The 16693-nt window shown below is 48.5% G+C and overlaps 1 protein-coding gene across 1 annotated transcript in view; it reads left to right on the forward strand.

Moving 5' to 3' along the window:
• Positions 1–16693, forward strand: part of GAP43 (growth associated protein 43) — a 79320-nt gene that overhangs the window by 20847 nt on the left and 41780 nt on the right. The window lies entirely within an intron of this gene.

The following is a 16693-nucleotide window of genomic DNA, read 5'->3' on the forward strand; positions in this document are numbered from 1 at the left end:
TTTGTTTTCTTTCTTTGACCAGCTCCTGCGGGAGAGTGCTCCCTGCCCACCTCTCACTCCTATCCCTCTGGAACCCGTCATCGGCCCCTTCCCTACAAGCCCCGCTAGCTGCCCCTAACACACCACCTCCAAACCACTCCCAGAGAACATCTATATGCGCTCGTGCTTCACACCATCCACTTTCTTGTCCTCGTGTCCTGCCCTGACATCAAGTGGTGGGATCTCACCTAAGGAAGGAGAGGAATTGCAGTGGGCCAGTTTATACTCCATACTGGTCCCACAACCCACCGTGGTTATTAGTTGGCAGCTCCTCCATGGGGCCATGAGCATTGCCGTGTGCTGGCCAAACTCCCCCAACACCTGTCCCTTCTGCAGCAAGAGGGAGACTCTGGTGCACATCTGTGTAGGGTATGTCAGGTTGCAGCCCCTCTTCTGGCTCCTCCAGAACTTCCTACTGAAGTTTTGGCTGCACTTCTCCCTGCACCTCCTCATATTTGCACACACCATCCATGGCCCCACAAAATCTCAAGACCTCCTCATCAGCCTCCTTCTGGCACTGGCTATCATACTAAGATGGGGAAGGTAGGTGGGAGGTCCTCTGTGACTGTGCAGCCTATCTCTGGTCCCTTATCTGATCACGCCTCTGGGCAGAGTTCCTCGGGGTAGTGTCCAGTGGCTCCCGCAATGCCTTTGAGGAACAGTGGGTACTGTCAGAGGCTCTCTGCTCAGTGTCACCCTCTGGATCCCTCATTATTAACCTTTGTCCTCACTTCTGCTCCCAGTTGTTGTTCCCAGTAATCAGCTGTAGCCTGGCTTAATGGCTCCTCCCCCTTCATTGAAGGGGTGGGCCTTTAGTTCTGGACGCAGGCCTGGACCCGCTTGTTCTAGTACTACAAATAGTAAACACCTTCCAGCATCCTGGAGTGTGCTGGCACATGTCTTCCTGTGCCACCTCTGAGAGCTCTGATGTGACCGGCAGCTCTTCTATTTCCACCCCTCAACCCTGGCCCTTCAGAACTCATCATTGGACCCCTGCCCCACGAGCCTCCCCACCCACCCTCAACACGCCACCTGAGCCAGCTGCATGACATTCAGCCATCTACTCCAAACCACACCCCAACAACGTCTGCACAAGTTCATGCTTCACATCATCCACTTCCTTGTCCTTGTGTCCCAATCTGATACCAAGCGGTGGGTCCTGTTGCCACCTCTGGAGGGTGGGGAGCTCCAGTGGGCCAGTCTGTACTCCACTCTGGTTCCACGACCCACCAGGGCCATTAGCTGGTGTCTCCGCATGGAGCCATGAGCATGGCCATATATCTGGCATGGTTCTCAGAGTCCATTGACACCTGCCCTTTCTGCAGTGAGACGAATGTGTAGAGTGCACCAGGCTGCAGCCCCTCGTCCAGCTCCTCTAGAACCACTTACTGAGGTTGTGGCTGCACTTCTCCCCACACCAGACCAGACACCAGCCTCCTACAAACCTGATTCATTCCCAGAACACATCTGTTCTGAGCATTTAATGAGGCAGGGGTCTTGTGGACAAAATAGCATGTCGTCATGTAATTAAAGACTGTATCATAATTAGAGCTGGTTGAAAAAACTTCGACGAAAGAGTTTTCTGTCAGAAAATGCAGTTCCATCCTATTCTGACATTTTCTGAATTCCAACATTTTAATTTTTCATTTCAAAACAACTTTTCATTTTGATTTTTTTAAGTATTATGTACTATAATACAGACAAAAACAAAATGTAGTGTTTTGAGGTTGTGAAAACAAAACATTTTGGTTGATCCAAACTATATATATAAATATTGGAATTTTCTTTCATGGAGAATTTTGAAATGTTCAGGGTTAGTTCCTAATCGAGTCAAAACCAAACTTCAAAATCCTGCACAAGATGGAATTTCCATTCTCTGCACAGCTCTGAGCATAATCCATATGCACGAGGGGCCCAAATTAAAGTCACACAGGCAACCTTAACTCTGGCATTTCCTAACTTCTGAGTGCTTCACTTTGCAGCTGTAATAAAGTTCATTTAACCTAGTTTTTGTGTGTGTGTAATTTTCTAGGTATTAAAAAAAAAAACAGAAAAAAATCCCAAATTCCATCATGTGGCATCATATTTTCCCACGTGGGTCATCAGCAGGGTTGGAACCTTTAAGGCTGTCTACGTGAACACGTAGTTTGTGGCAAACTGCGATGAAAATCTACCCCCTCACTAGCCTGCCAAGCACTAACTCTCCATGTGGATGCCCTAACAGTTCTGCTGTGTGCTTTGATCCACCTCCCTTTGAAGTGAGAGTAGATTAAAGCACACTAAGAAACTGTTAGTCCATGTGAGCAGAGTCTATGTGGACAGTTAGTGAGTGGCAGGCTAGATTCACACTCTAGCTTGCCACGAATTAATTCATATAGACAAGCTCTAAAAGCCAACCCCAATCTGCCACTTGAGCTAATAGCATAACTGATAGCAGTAGTATGTTGTCATCCTCTATGGAGACCAGCAACAATACACCTACTTTGCCAGTGAGTTTCACGGATATTTGCCGACAGCAGAGCAACAGAGAGACTCAGGAATCTGGATTCTATTCCAGGCTCTGGTGGGGAGTGTGTTCTGTTGGGCAGATTCTTCTTCCTGTATCCACAAGCTTGACCCCTTCTTTTCCATCCCCTCCAATCTGCCCCAGTCCTGTCTCTTCCCCACCCTGGCTCTTTATTCCAGTCCAGTTCTTCTCACCTAGCCAGTCTCCACTCCTTAGGCATCTCTTTCCATTCCCAGTCTTTCCCAGCATGTCCTGGTCTCCCCCACACTCACAGTCCCAGTCTACTTGCCAAGCCAATTCCAGTTCCCCTCCCTGATGGCTCCTCACCCAATCTCTTTCTCACCCGCTGGCCTCCAGTCAACCCCCTCCGCCCCCCTGCCACACAATGACACCCCACTCCCTATCCCCACTGGTTCCAAATCCCAGTCTCCCGCTCTGAGCTTCTTATCCAATTTCAGCACGTCCCCCATGCCAGGAACTTTGTTCCAGTTTCTTTGTCCAGCCAGTCCAAGTTATCTCCCTGCATCCTGTGTTCTCATCAGATCGGTTTCCCCTCTCCCATCATCACCTTCTCTTTGCCTCACTGTTCCCAGTCTCCTTGCCCAGACAGTTCCGGTTTCCCCCTACCCCAGTTCCTGTTTCCCCCTCCCTCCTGCCTCTACCTGCCTCCAGTCCCAGGCTCACTGACATGCTCCTTGTCCAAATCTGCTCCCTCTGTTCCACCTCCAGGCTCTAGTCCCCTCTGCAATTGAATCAAGAAGCTTTCTCCTCCATGCTGGAGAGGCACCACAGGAGAAACAGGTGCCCTGTTCTCTGTTCCAATGCCCGACACCAGCCCAGCCCACAACCAGTGGTGGATTAGTCACTGGACCAATGGGGTCTGTGCCCAGGGACCTGGCCAACTGGGGGGCTGGGTGGGGGGAGCAGGGCAGGCCCCCACACCCTGACCCTGTTCCCCAGCAGGAGTGCTGGGCAGGCGGAGTGGGGCAAGCACCTGTGCCCCAACCTCTTTTCCTGGCAGGAATGCGGGGAGCGGGGTGGCAACTGCAGGCAGAAGGGGCGGGAGCCCCCCCACACACTTGTCCTGGCCTAGGGCCCCACAAAACCATAATCCGCCTTTGCCTGCAACAGCCCAGATCTGCAGTTGCAGGGGAAGTTCTTGTATCCTTGGGCTGGGTCCAGCATGCCCAGTGCAGAAGGAATTTGGGGAATTTAGCTACAAAGTTCTAACAGTTCTCTAATGAGATGTGCATGAATGTGTGTGAACTGTGGTTTTTCAGCAGCTTATAATCTGACCACATTTGGACAGATTTTCACAGGAGCTGCAAAAGGCACATCCTTGCCACAAAGGCCACTTCCTCCCACCAAATCTCAAATCCCTTCTCCAAAGCATGGAGGCACTAGAGCTTCTCAAAAGGTCACCGGATTTTTTTTTAAGGTGGGCAACATCTTTTCCCTTAACCTCATTCTCAGAAACAGCCCAACACTTTTGGCTGAAAATTTTCCAAATGCATTCAGCCTTGAGCCGGACACCTGGGATGGAAAACTTCAGCCTGAACACTTGAAGTTGGGTTAAGTTATAAGCAACTGATTTATGTCTGTAAAGTACTTTGAGAATCTCAGTTGGAAGAGGGCAGAGCAGTGCAGAGGGTTGTTACATTTTCCTTGTGCCTTCAAATCGACAATGGCTTCTGTAACCAACACAAAAAATAAATTAATGCTCATATTAATTCTACAGGGATCAAATTGTTACTTAACTTAAAATATCAACAGGTTTTTTCTCCAAGTTTGCTTTAACTTCTTCATAGATACCAGTTATGGTTAGTCAATGTCCAAAACCATTGAGGAAGGTACTTGTTTGAAAGAATGCTAAAAAAGTTTGTGAACACGTTCCTTGCTTGCACTGGAACTGATCAAGTGGTACTTGGTGAAGTTAGCCCTTTTTCCTGTTTGCTTTCATTATTCATAAGTATTCAGCAAATTGTTTATGCAGACAGATGTCAGGCTATGGGTTGCTTGCAAATTGTTCACTGTTAGTAATATTCACTGTTACTGGTGCTTGGTTCGTGATACTCACATGACATTATTTCTGATTATTGAGTGGATAAGAGAATGTGGATAAAGAATCGCTAACAGGAAGTAACAAATGGTGCACTTTCCTGTGTGAATTTCCAGACAAATAATCATTTGTGTTAAAATGTATGATACTTATGGGATTGATAAGCATATTCATGAACAAACTGATGGTTATCGAAACATTGGCATACAACTAATAATATGTCCAGGCAATCATTTGACTAGCTCTACTAATCACTTATTCAATTCAGGTTATTTGTCTGGGAACATATTAGGTATTGTTATTCTCTTGGGTTAACAAAATTGGGTTGGTAAGAACCAGCCTTGTCCTGATGCTACCTCTGAGAGCAGAAGTTAGAGCAGGAACTTTTCATTTCCGTTTGGAAAGCATCTAGCACATTGTGAGTGCTACCATAATAATGATAACAATAATAGTAATAATACATAAATAAGCCAGGCTGACCTCTGGAGTATGTGAGTGCCTTTTCCTCTGCAAGCTTGTATCCTGCTCATGCAGTTTGTTTTTGTATCTCACACCATCCCATTGGCTTTTCCAGTTGCCATTGCTTGTTTCATTGCTTCATCTCCAGATGTCACCAGGGTGATGTTACCAGGGTGTAGTAGTAATAACACCAGTAATAACTCCAACACAGTAAATCATCACAAGCTTGGCCTATCTCACAGTAATCTCCTTCCATCTGGACCTGAAAGCTCAGAGCCATGTGAAAATTAAAGATAAGAGGACCCTGGTGCAAACAGTTAGTCAGACATATTGGAACCTCAGAAAAATGGTTGACTTCCTTCCACCAGATCTCATTTCACCTAGCCTTGTTGAGCCATCCCCGCGTTTAATGTCCTCAGAAAGCTCCTTAATGTTCTGAATAGCTTTCAGGAGGCTGGACAGCAGACGAGACACAGGGCAGTCAAACTCAGGACTGTCCTGTGACAGTGAGGAGGGATGGTCATCCACCTTATGAATTCTCTGAAATCTTTTCTCTCCAGGTGCTTAACTAATTTCTTCACCATCTATGTTCACGGTTGCAGCTTCCCTTGCTGCCCTTGAGTGTCAGTTCCACACATTGTTTTTATTTTTAGATACATGGCTAATTATTATTATTATTGTAAGTATGGTGTGTTTTGCTATTCATAGAAACTGGGAAGACATTTAGTCATTTCTCAGTAAAACAAATGTGACTTCAGGAACCGAAAAAAGAGCTCTGAGGAGAGGTTACGGTAGCAGGGCATGATCAGTTTGAAGGAAAGAAGACTGATGTGAGAGATGAGGGCTATAGATATATGAAGGGATGTTACCAAGAGGGCGGAGACCAATTGTTCTCACTAGGTACCTAGGACAGAACAAGACAGAACAAGAAGGAATAGACAGGCTTAAGCTGCAGCTGGGTATATTTAGTTCAGCAATGAAATTAGCTGCCACAGGAAGCTGTGGAATCATCATTTCTGGAGAGCCCCAAGACTGAGATGGGATACCCATCTATCAGGGAGGGTTTAAGAGCAATGAAATCAGTCCTGGATGACCCCAAAAAAGAGTCCATTCCAACCCAAATGTATCTACAATAGTTGTTCACTGACTGTACAGTCTGTGGTGAGAGTCAGTTCTTCACTAGTAGTTGCTCCCAGGTTAATTACTGCAGCTTCTAAATAGTGATGTTCTTGTTCACCCCTCTTGGCACTTTCTCTTCGTGGCTGTGTACTGGATCTCAGGTAGAGAAAGACCCTATTTCCAAACCCCACACCTGTGGCTTAGTCAAGATGAAAACTTGCCCCCACTTCCAAAGTATACTAGAAAGAAATGTAAAAAGTTTCATGCACCGTACCTCCCACACCATTCACTTGTTCCATTTGGAGAACCCCCCTGCCTGGTTTCTTCTGCTAACTCAGCATGAGATGCTGGACAAAGCATCCTAAAGGGACTGTTTTGATGGTGCCTATATACTTCAGTGGTGGGTGGGTTATAAATGCATCAGATGGATCTCTGTCTATCTAATCTATTCAGGAAGAACACATGACAGTAGAACTCACTTTTTGAAGCTACTATAATGCTTGCTGATTGGAGGCTGGACAAAAGCCAGTAGAATTGAGTTTAGGCCTGAGCTGTTCAGAGCCAACTCAAGCCCTGTTTTAATAACAGTTTGGAGGTGGAAGCCCCATGAGCAAAGAACTGAAAAAGTAGAGAGCAAAGAGGCACTGGGTAGGGAGCTTAGGAGGAACTTCTGGAAGAGTGTAGCAGTGGTAAGAGGTGGGCTGATGTGCACAAGGCCACTGTGAGCCTTAAATGAATATACTTCAGGTCCTTTCACTAGCTGCTTTACTTAATGCCTCCCTTTAGATCTGACTTTGCAGAGCCACCAAAGTGTCCTGTCCCAGCATACACTGCAGATCCAGTTAGCATTTTTGGCAGAGCTGTGTGCTCCGTGCAGGAACAGAATGGGAGCAAGGATGGTTTAAAGCCACATTTGCATTTCCCATATTCCAGGGCCAGCCCTGAGGCTGTTCAAACTCACATTCAACTGACTAGGGCCACAAAGAGTTGTTCCAGCAGCCAAGAATTGACAGAGCTCTGCTGTACTCGGGCCAATCCCCGCTTTCCTCTGGCCATCCCCTCTACATAAAGGGCTATGAGAGGGGCATGACATAACACTGTCACACTGATTCTCTGCTCTCAGGGATTACCCCTGTAGCAGGTAGCCAGGTTCACCAGTTTCCTGGTCCCTTTAAAGCACTGGAGCAGCATAAACTAAGGAGCAACAGAAAATCAAGCCTTGGTTCTCTTGGGTAACCTGTGATGGATTCTTTAGTGGGGGGATGTTGCTCTATTTTGGCCCTTACAAAGTCCTTATTGGAGACATAGATCTTACAAACACGCCTCCTCTCAGAGATTTCATACCCTGATGCAGTGATAGTCAGGAAAGGGGCTGGAGAGGGCCATCTTGAGTATTGTACTCTACCTTGCCCTGCTCAAGCACCTTCCATTTAAGGATCTCAAAGCCCTCCACAAGCATTAAGGAGTCTAGCTTTAGAGTCCCACTATGAGGTAGGATGGGACAGCAGAGGCAGAGAAGAGCAAAGTGACTCTGTCAAGGTCATTCAGGATGTCCATGGCAGAGCCATGAATTAGAGCCTAGGTCTTGTGACTCCAAGTTCATTACCATAACCATGAAACCATTCTCCGTCCTGATTGGTGAATGCTGGGAGGGAGAAACTGGCTGTGTGATCTTAGGGTTTTCAGGTTAAACTGCTGCAGAACGCAGGAGGAGTTAGCAGAATCAGTTTTGATCTCATCATCCTGGCTCAGTCTCATCTTGGTTCTTTCAGGAAAGTTCTTGAGAACACGGAGCCCTGAATTTACGACTGTGTTCCTCTAGAGTTAATGCAGACACCTGTGGCTAGATCTCGTCATTCCTTTGCCATTAAGTGGAATCTTTAATAACCAGTGTTTGTTTTGTTTCTTTTCTTAATTTTAACCAAAAGCCAGCCTCTGTCATGCGGTGTATGTCTATTCAATTCTATTCTGATAGCTTCTCATACTGCACCAACATCCACAGTATTTGAGTGCCTTTTTCTCTACAGGATTGTATCCTGCTCAGATGGCTGTTCATATTTTCATCCCATTGGCTTCCCTAGTTGCTGTCATTTGCCTCATTGCCAGACGTCACAAAGAGGAATGCCACAAGGATGCGGTTGGTGGGGATGGGAAGGTGCTGAAAGCAGAGGCCCTAGATGCCCCTGTGCTATCTGTCCGCTACTAGCAGAGCCAAGGCCGTGTAGGTGAGGTGCTCATTTAGCTTGTGCTTTGTGTCTCCCCGTTAGTAAAGGAATGAGAATTGCTGTGCCCTCTCCAAATTGTTTGGGAGCAACTGGCCGCTAGGGACCTACAGGCTCTCCAGTGGAAAAAGAGGGCATTGAAATAAATGGAGCTGCACCCACTTACACCAGCCAATGTTGAATTTAGCCCTGACTCTCCAGCAGCACACGTACGCAGCTGCTTCTCAGACGAAAGTCTCCATTTTATTTGCACCACTTTTGGTGCAAAAGGTATGTGGGCTCCACTCAGAAACCTTTTCAACTACAGTTCTCCTGTCGGGTGAGCCTTACCCAACAGATCGCAGTCGTGTGTGTCTGCGCATCTTGGGAGTGGGGAGCTTCTCTCTTTGCCACATGATCATGAAATCAGCTAGCAAAGAGCGTAGTCTCCCATTCTTAGCTCTCTTAAAGGGCTGTGCTTTCCAATGAGAGAGTTATTGCAGTAGCTCTGCCACTGCTGGCGACCAGGAGCCATTATCACTTACAAATCTAATATCCTGGATATCTAGAGTAGATTTTACTCCCATCTTTCCCCCACACTCTGGTGACCAAGCAGAGAGGATATTTGGGGTCTGCAGGCCTCCTTCGCTTCCTGGACAGAGTTGAGGGATGGGAAGGTAGCGGGGGCGGGGGGAATATTTTCCCTCCATGTGCAATTAAAAACATCAGAAGTGTAGGCCGAGAGTGATTTCATAAAAATGGTGGCATATGGGACTCCAGCATCCCAGATGTGCTGCTGCTGGGGAGAAGTCAGATACACCAGAGAGGGTGGTGTCCTGCCTTCCCTGCTCACAGGGACTTCATTCAAGTGCTGTGTTGAGTGAACGCCCTTTCTGCCATCGTGTCTGGAGACCTGCAGGGGAAGCCTTCCACAACCAGAGCAGCTGCTGGGATCTTCTGGGTCAAGCGATGTGCATAAGAGTGTGTGTGAGTGTAGAGCCCGTCTCTGTGTCAGTCCAGGGCCAGCTGGGCACCAGGAGTGAGAGCATGAACCAGGGATGCCAGCTGCCCTATCAGTCCTCAGGAATTTGAACCTAAGCTCTTGAGGCCACTTTGGCACCAGCATCCCGAGCCTGTACCAGCAAGGCCAGCCCCTAGTCCGCAGGAGCTAGAACCGGTGCCAACTGGGCCAACCAGGCCCCCAGGAGCTAGAACCTGTGCCAGCTAGGCCAGCCCTGACCAACAGGGAGGCAGGGAGGCAGAGTCTCTGCTCAAAGGGTAAGTCTACACTGCAACTGGGAGCGAGCCTCCCAACCCTGGTAGACAGACTCGTATTAGCTTCACTCAAGCTAGCAAGCTAAAAATAGCTGTGTGGACGTTGCAACTCTGGAGGAGACTTGGGCTAGACACCCAAGCTCAGACCCAGGGTGTCAAGCCTGAGCCACAACATCCACACAGCTACTTTTAGCGTGCTAGCTTGAGCCCCGGTAGTGCAAGTCTGTTTACCCAGGCTGGGAGGCTTGCTCCCACCTGCAATACCCAGAGGCTGCCAAAAGAGCCAGGCAGGCCCCATAGGGAACTGGAGTCCATATCAAGGGTGCCAGCCAGGTGCCTCAGGGAGCAGGAATCCGTAAGTGCAAGGCCAACAGGATCTGCTGTAGGATTTCAAAGCACATGCACATCAACTTTTCAGAGAGAAAATGAGGGTGATCTCTTAGTGAATTAAGGGGTTCAGATCTGGGGAGGGGCTATCATAAGCTAAGCAGGCTTGGACCTTGCCTGTATTTGGATGGGAGATGTGCAGGTTGTACCTAGGGGCTGCAGTGTGTGGGGATGGTGCTCTTCTCTATGAGTCATTATAGACACCCGTGTCCCAGAGAGGTGCTGGGGCATTGTGCTCTTTCAAAAGAGAAGGGAAATTATGGCACCAGCCACAGGGTATAACTAAAGATCCCACATAAGAAAAGAGATGGTAACCTGGGTGTCCTGGCCAAATCTCAGTTTGAGGAACTACAGGGTGCCTCCTTCAGTTCCCCGAGTAATTTTAATTAGATGCAGTGGTCTTCTTCACTTCCTGTCTGAAACTGTGGTGTAAGATTGTTATCCATTGTTAAGCAGCTGCTGTGGTTAACCACAGAAGTGGCTGCATTTCAGGCATGGGTGAGGCAGTTTTTGTATCTGTAATGTTTGTAAAGCACTTTGGGATGAAAGGTATTGCAGAAATGTCACCAATTCATTATTATAATTCCCTGTTCCTGAGAGCAGAGAGGAGGGCAGTTATGGATACCACAGTGTTTCTTCCTGCACAATTGCTGTGTCAGAACGAGGTGGTCTTGTTCAGCAGTGCAGTAATGCACAGGAGACACTTGTGTAACCATGAAATTGCTCTCAGCCAGGCTTCAGCTGACACACGAGAAGCATGGTCTGTGTGATGCCCTAGTTGTGTAATAATAATATACTCACGATAATATTTTGCATTTGCAAAGCACTTTTCACCTGTAGAGCTCAAGATACTTTACAAAGATAAATATCACTATATCCGTTTTACAAATGGAGAAACTGAGACACACAGAGGAGAAGAGTCTTGACCGAGGCCCCATCGGGCGTCAGTGGCAGAGCTGGGGATAGTACTCAGGACTCTCACTGCTGCTCTGTCTGCGGGACCACCTTCCTAGTGGTGACAGTCACTGCAGGGGTGCCATGTGTCAGTTTGGCCCATCCTGCTTCAGCCCCCAGACCCACAGCGGTGCTGACAGTCTTCAGCGAGAGGAGGGAGAAAGGACAAGGATTGAATGGGGAATTTCAATAGATACCTCCCAAGCAAACAAACCTCGACCATTCCCCTTTGCTCCTTTCTGGTATGTTCTCCAAAGATCCCCTGGCACGCTTTGAGCACTGAAAGGGGATAATAAACCTGTTGCTCTGGCCAGTAGTCCCTCCTCTCCCTTTACGGAGCAAGGTCTAACACCTGAGGCCATGGCTACACTAGCGATGTAGCTGTACTGATGTAGCTGCACCACTGTACGATCTCTCATATAACTGCTCTGTGCCAGGGGGAGAGAGCTCTCCTATTGACAGAATAAAACCACTGCTGCGAGCAGCAATAGCTATGTCGGTGGGAGAAGCTCTCCCACCGACACAGCATTGTCCACACCTGCGCCTCTCTTGGTGTAAAGTATGTTGCGCTGAGGTGTGTTTTTTCCACACCCCTGAGAGACAGAAGTTATACCAACAAAAGTGGTAATGTAGACATGGCCTGAGACCGTGTGAGAGCTCCTACTGAGCATGCAATGGCTGCAACATATTCCTACACTCTCCCAGCACTCCTTTTATCTAGCTCATTGCAGTCCCTTCGGGCTAACCTGGAATAGAAAAGGTTTTATAGATGCTCTAAGTTCGCGTCACTGGGCAGCAGGCTGCCTTCTTTTCCTCTCCCCTGTCTTCCAAGAAGAGAGCCCCATGGCTGGCTAGTGCAGTTTGCGACCCATATCTATTGTCTGAAGCGGGGAAGGGAAGGGAGCAGCAATGCCCAAAGCTGCCACACATTAACACATCAGTAGCCAAATCAATATCCTTCCTGACAAGGCTAATCCCCCGGAGGGGCACTGCCGCCAGCCACGCTTGCAGGAATAACCCTGCCGTTGCTGGGGAAATGCTCACATGGGGGTCCCTGCAACCAGTGCATTGCAGATGGCGTTCAGGGCTCAGTGCAGCGAGACTGGGCCTGCCATGGAAAGAGCAGCAAGTGGTGCCTGAGTTGTGGCAGCAATAGTCTTCTGTTCACACAGGTCTGCTTCTGCTGGACCCGTCCAGCTATTCCCTCTCCTCCTTTTCATGGCATCGCTCTCTCTCTCATACATGTCAGAAAAGCATCAGTTACTCTTTTGTATGTCTGTCTCTCACTCGAGGTCTCTCCATGTGCCTTTCTCAACCTGCCTCTTCCTCTTCTTTCTTTGTCTGTTTCCCATTCTGGCTCTTGATTTTGGCCAGTTTCTCTCTCTCCATCCCTGTCTCTCCTTTTCTCCTCTAATTGTTGTCTCTCGTTCCTTTGTTCCTGCCCTTCTCTCTTTCCTTCTTCTTTCATCTCACTTCTTATCTTCTTCCCCTGCAGCTCCCCCTTTTCATTTCTCTCTCCCCCTCTTCCCTGTCCAGCTGCCCCGGGTCCCTGCTCTGTCCCTTGCTGTTTTCAGCCTCGGTGACTCTAATCCTCTTTCAGTCTCAGCTTTGCTCCTGGCGGCTTCTCCAGACAGAAGGCAGAAAGGGTGTGGCACCTGTCTGTGTCTGTGCTGGGAGGGGAGACTCTCCCCCAGGCAGCGGCGGTGGCTGACGCTGCGGCAGGAGCAGAGAACCAGCTGCATTGGCGGAGCCTGCTCTCTAGCTGTTTCCCAAACCACTGGGAATTAATCCGCGCCTCGCTTTCCCTAATTGCTTGGGATGTTTGTTTGATTTTAACGAACCTGTAAACGCTTTGTGGGAAGATAATTGCCCCTATTTCCAATTATATAAATTAAAAAATAATAATAATAGAGCAAATACAGCCCCATGCTCATACAGCCAAGTGTGGGAGATGCTGGGAGCTGCTCAGCTCCCTCTGATCACTAGGCTGAACAGTGGCATCTCACTGTCTGCAGTGGGCATCTGAATAAGTTCAGGGTTAACATGCAGTTTAAAAAGAGGATTGAGGAACCAGATGGTTGGCTGCAGGCCTTTCCTCTCCAGAGCCGTGAATGCAGTGGTACATTCAGAGAGAGGGGAATGGGCGAAAGCAAGTGGGACAGAAATTGCTTCCTTCTTTAAAAAGAGTTCCGGAAAGGTCACAACACCTTGGCCTCCGTGGAAGCTCAGTGACTGGCTGCACCATATCTGAAGGAAGCATTAGTCATAGATTAGCACCTGGCCTCTGGCCCCTGGCCTTGGCTGGAGCTGGAAGCAGGGACGCCCAGATCTCATGGGGACAGTAGTTCTGAACTGCTGGAAATGAGAATCACCCAATCGCAACGTTTGTGTGGAGCCTCCATAGTGAGACCCAAAACTAGATAAAGTCATCGAATTTTGAGTTTCCTTACAAAAGTAAAATGCAGGCTAGAATTGCCAGAGTCTGCAGGGATTTATGGTTCAGGGGTTATTAATAATAATCATTTATATTGTGACAGCAACAAAGGGCCTGAATGCACTAAGAACTATACAAACACATAGGAGAACACAGTCTCTGCTCTGAAGCACTGGGAACTCTATAGGCCCAAGCCACAGCGTTTGGCTCTGGCTCTGAATTTCCCCAAAGTTTAGTGGTCTCAAGATCCAGGATTTGGTCAGAGCCTATCTTCAGGTGAAGTCATCTGAAATTCCATTGATCACTCAGCTTGTGAGGGGAAGGGCACAAAGTACATTTAGGATTCCCGGCATCCAGTGAGCTGGCCTTCCTCAATGCAGGACCGTCTGAGGCAATTTAAGACAGGCAGCCACGGTAAGCAAGATGCTGGCTGAGGGCACTGCCTCTCTGGTGTTTAATCCCTTCCTTGTTCGGCCACCAAATTGTTTTCAGTTGCATATTGCAAATGCACAAAGGGACAAGATAGGTGAGGTAATATCTTTTATTGGACCAACTTCTGTTGGTGAGAGAGAGAGATGCTTTCAAACGTACACAGGGCTCTTCTTCAAGTCTGCCCACAGGATCATGCACACTTTCTCCTTGGGCATTTTACGCCATTGCACCAGGAGACCGTTCTCTGATACAACCCATTCTATTCTGTCCGATGTGAGGGCGCAAGTGTCCCATAGTGAGCACATGCGATTTCTTGGGCATTCTAACAGCCACTGTCCTGTGTTTTATCCAATAGGGAGCATGCACAGTCTCTGGTATTGGCAGTACTTTTAATAAGGTCAGGAAAGCCGGTTGGAAAATGGAAACAACAACAACACAGGAAACTTTGATGAAAATGAAAACAAACAAAAAAATGTTTCATTGAAATTTTCAGTGGAAAATTTCAATCTTTTCATCGAAAATCGAATTTTTTTTTGGTCAAATAAAAAAAAAATCCAGCCCAAAACTGCTGTAAATTGAAATATTTCCAGCCAAAAACTGAAAAGAGTTCAGGTTTTTGGTTTTCCAGCAAAAAAATGAAAATTTTCAAAGAAAGGAGTCACTTTCAATGAACATTTTTGTTTATCTGGAAACCCAATTTTCTGTCAAAAACAGTGTCAAAGGAAAATTTTCATCTAGCCTTGACAATCAGTTAGCCCTGACAATCGGGCATATTTAGGTGCCTTTCTTCACTTACCCAGCGAGACTCTAGGGTTCTTGACATGGGAGGATATAACATTTGACCACCATATTAGCAGAAAGACTCACAAACTGAAAGGAGTTCAGAGGAGAGAAACAAAATAGATGAGGGGATTGGAGGGACTGATTTGGGAGTGATTAAGAAGCTAAATATATCTAGCTGGAGTCAGTAATGGACAGAGGAGAGAACATGATAATCTACAAATGTTAAAGGAGTGTGAACACTTCTGTTTGTCTATCAGGGTTGCCCACCTTCCCGGATTGGCCGGGAGTCTCCCGGAATCGGCCTCAATCTCCTGGTGACTATTAAAGGCAATCCGGGAGATTTTAATAGGTCAAAGTCCGGTTAGCAGCGCAGCGGGGCTAAGTCAGGCTCCCTACCTGCCCTGGCTCCGTGCGGCTCCTGGAAGCAGCTGTCATGTTCGGATTCTAGGCACAGGGGCGGCCAGGGGGTCTCTGTGTGCTGTCCCTGCCCCGAGCAGTGGCTCCGCAGCTCCCATTGGCCAGGAACCACGGCCAATGGGAGCTGTGGGGGAGGTGCCTTCAGGCAGGGCAGCACACAGAGCCACCTAGCTGCCCCAGTGCCGGTAGCTTCTGGGAGTCACCCAACGGTAAGCGCCACCTGGCCAGAACCTGCACCCCGCACTCCCTCCCACATCCAACCCCTCTGCCCCAGCCCTGAGCCCCTTCCTGCACCCAAACTCCCTCTCAGAGCCCATATCCTGCACCCTTTCCCGCACCCCAACCCCCTGCCTCAGCCCTGAGCCCTCTCGCACCCAAACTCCCTCCCAGAGCCCGCAACCCATACCCTTTCCTGCACCCCAACCCTCTACCTCAGGCTCAGCCTGGAGCGCCCTCCCATACTCTGAACCCCTCGGCCCCACCTAGCTTGACCAGACAGCAAGTGTGAAAAATCGGGACGGGGGTGGGGGGTAATAGGCGCCTATATAAGAAAAAGCCCCAAATATCAGGACTGTCCCTATAAAATTGGTATATCTGGTCACCCTAGCCCCACCCCCCAGCCCAGAGCCCACACCCCCTCCGCACCCCAACCACCTGCCCCAGCCCGGTGAAAGTGGATGAGGGTGGGGGAGAGCGAGCGATGAAGGGAGGGCGGATGGAGTGGGGGCGGGGCCTTGAAGAAGGGGCGGGATATGGGGTGTGGCCTCGGGGGAGGGGCGGGAAAGGGGGTGGGGCAAGATTGTTTGGGTTTGTGCGATTAGACAGTTGGCAAGCCATCTATCTATCTATCTATCTATCACTAACACACTCCATTCTGGGCACCAGAAAAGAGAGGAAGAACGTTCTGACCATGAGATCCATTCGGCTGTAGAATAGTCTCCCAGGGGAAGGGATGGAAGCCTCATTGGTTGGGGCATGTGAGGCTAGACGGGACACCATCATGTTACAAATACAATAGAGAACTATCGGTCACTGGCCCAGGGGGAGGTGAGCTAGATGAACTAACAGACCTTTTCCCTCTCTAAATTATGTTTTGACCATAATAGCAATACTCACTCTGGGAAAAGGAATCGTTCTCGTTTCCACACACTGCAGACAGGTTGAGCAGGGAGGGGCAATCCTCTATCCTGGTGTCTTCACACCATTTAACTGGGTTAAGCAAAGCTGTTCTCGGTGCTAAATTGCTTCCTCACTTCAGAAGGCGTGAAAGTCTTTTCTATCTCTCATGCATTCACGCTTCGCTCCTTCTGCAGAGACAGCTGGTGCAGTCTTTTCTCATGTGCTTCTCTCCTCAGCTGCTGGGTCTCAGACAAATTATCTTGCTTTTCCCATAATACAGCTCCTTCCTTTCTGCCCTTACACTCAGGCACCAGCTCATCTACCTTTTGGGGCACCACTAATGCCTCCCCCTATTGGCCTGCAACTCATTGAGTGCCTTTGTCCTTCAAGTCAGAGGTCAGGAGGAATGTGTTTGGCTCCCAAGAGGAAAGGAAGATGGAGAGTTGGGAAGGAAACCAGAGTGAATAGGTATGTGACAGTTATGGACTTTCCCAGTGGCTGAACAAGAA

This window comes from Natator depressus, chromosome 1 (genome assembly GCF_965152275.1).
Source record: "Natator depressus isolate rNatDep1 chromosome 1, rNatDep2.hap1, whole genome shotgun sequence".
Classification (NCBI taxonomy): domain Eukaryota; kingdom Metazoa; phylum Chordata; order Testudines; family Cheloniidae; genus Natator; species Natator depressus.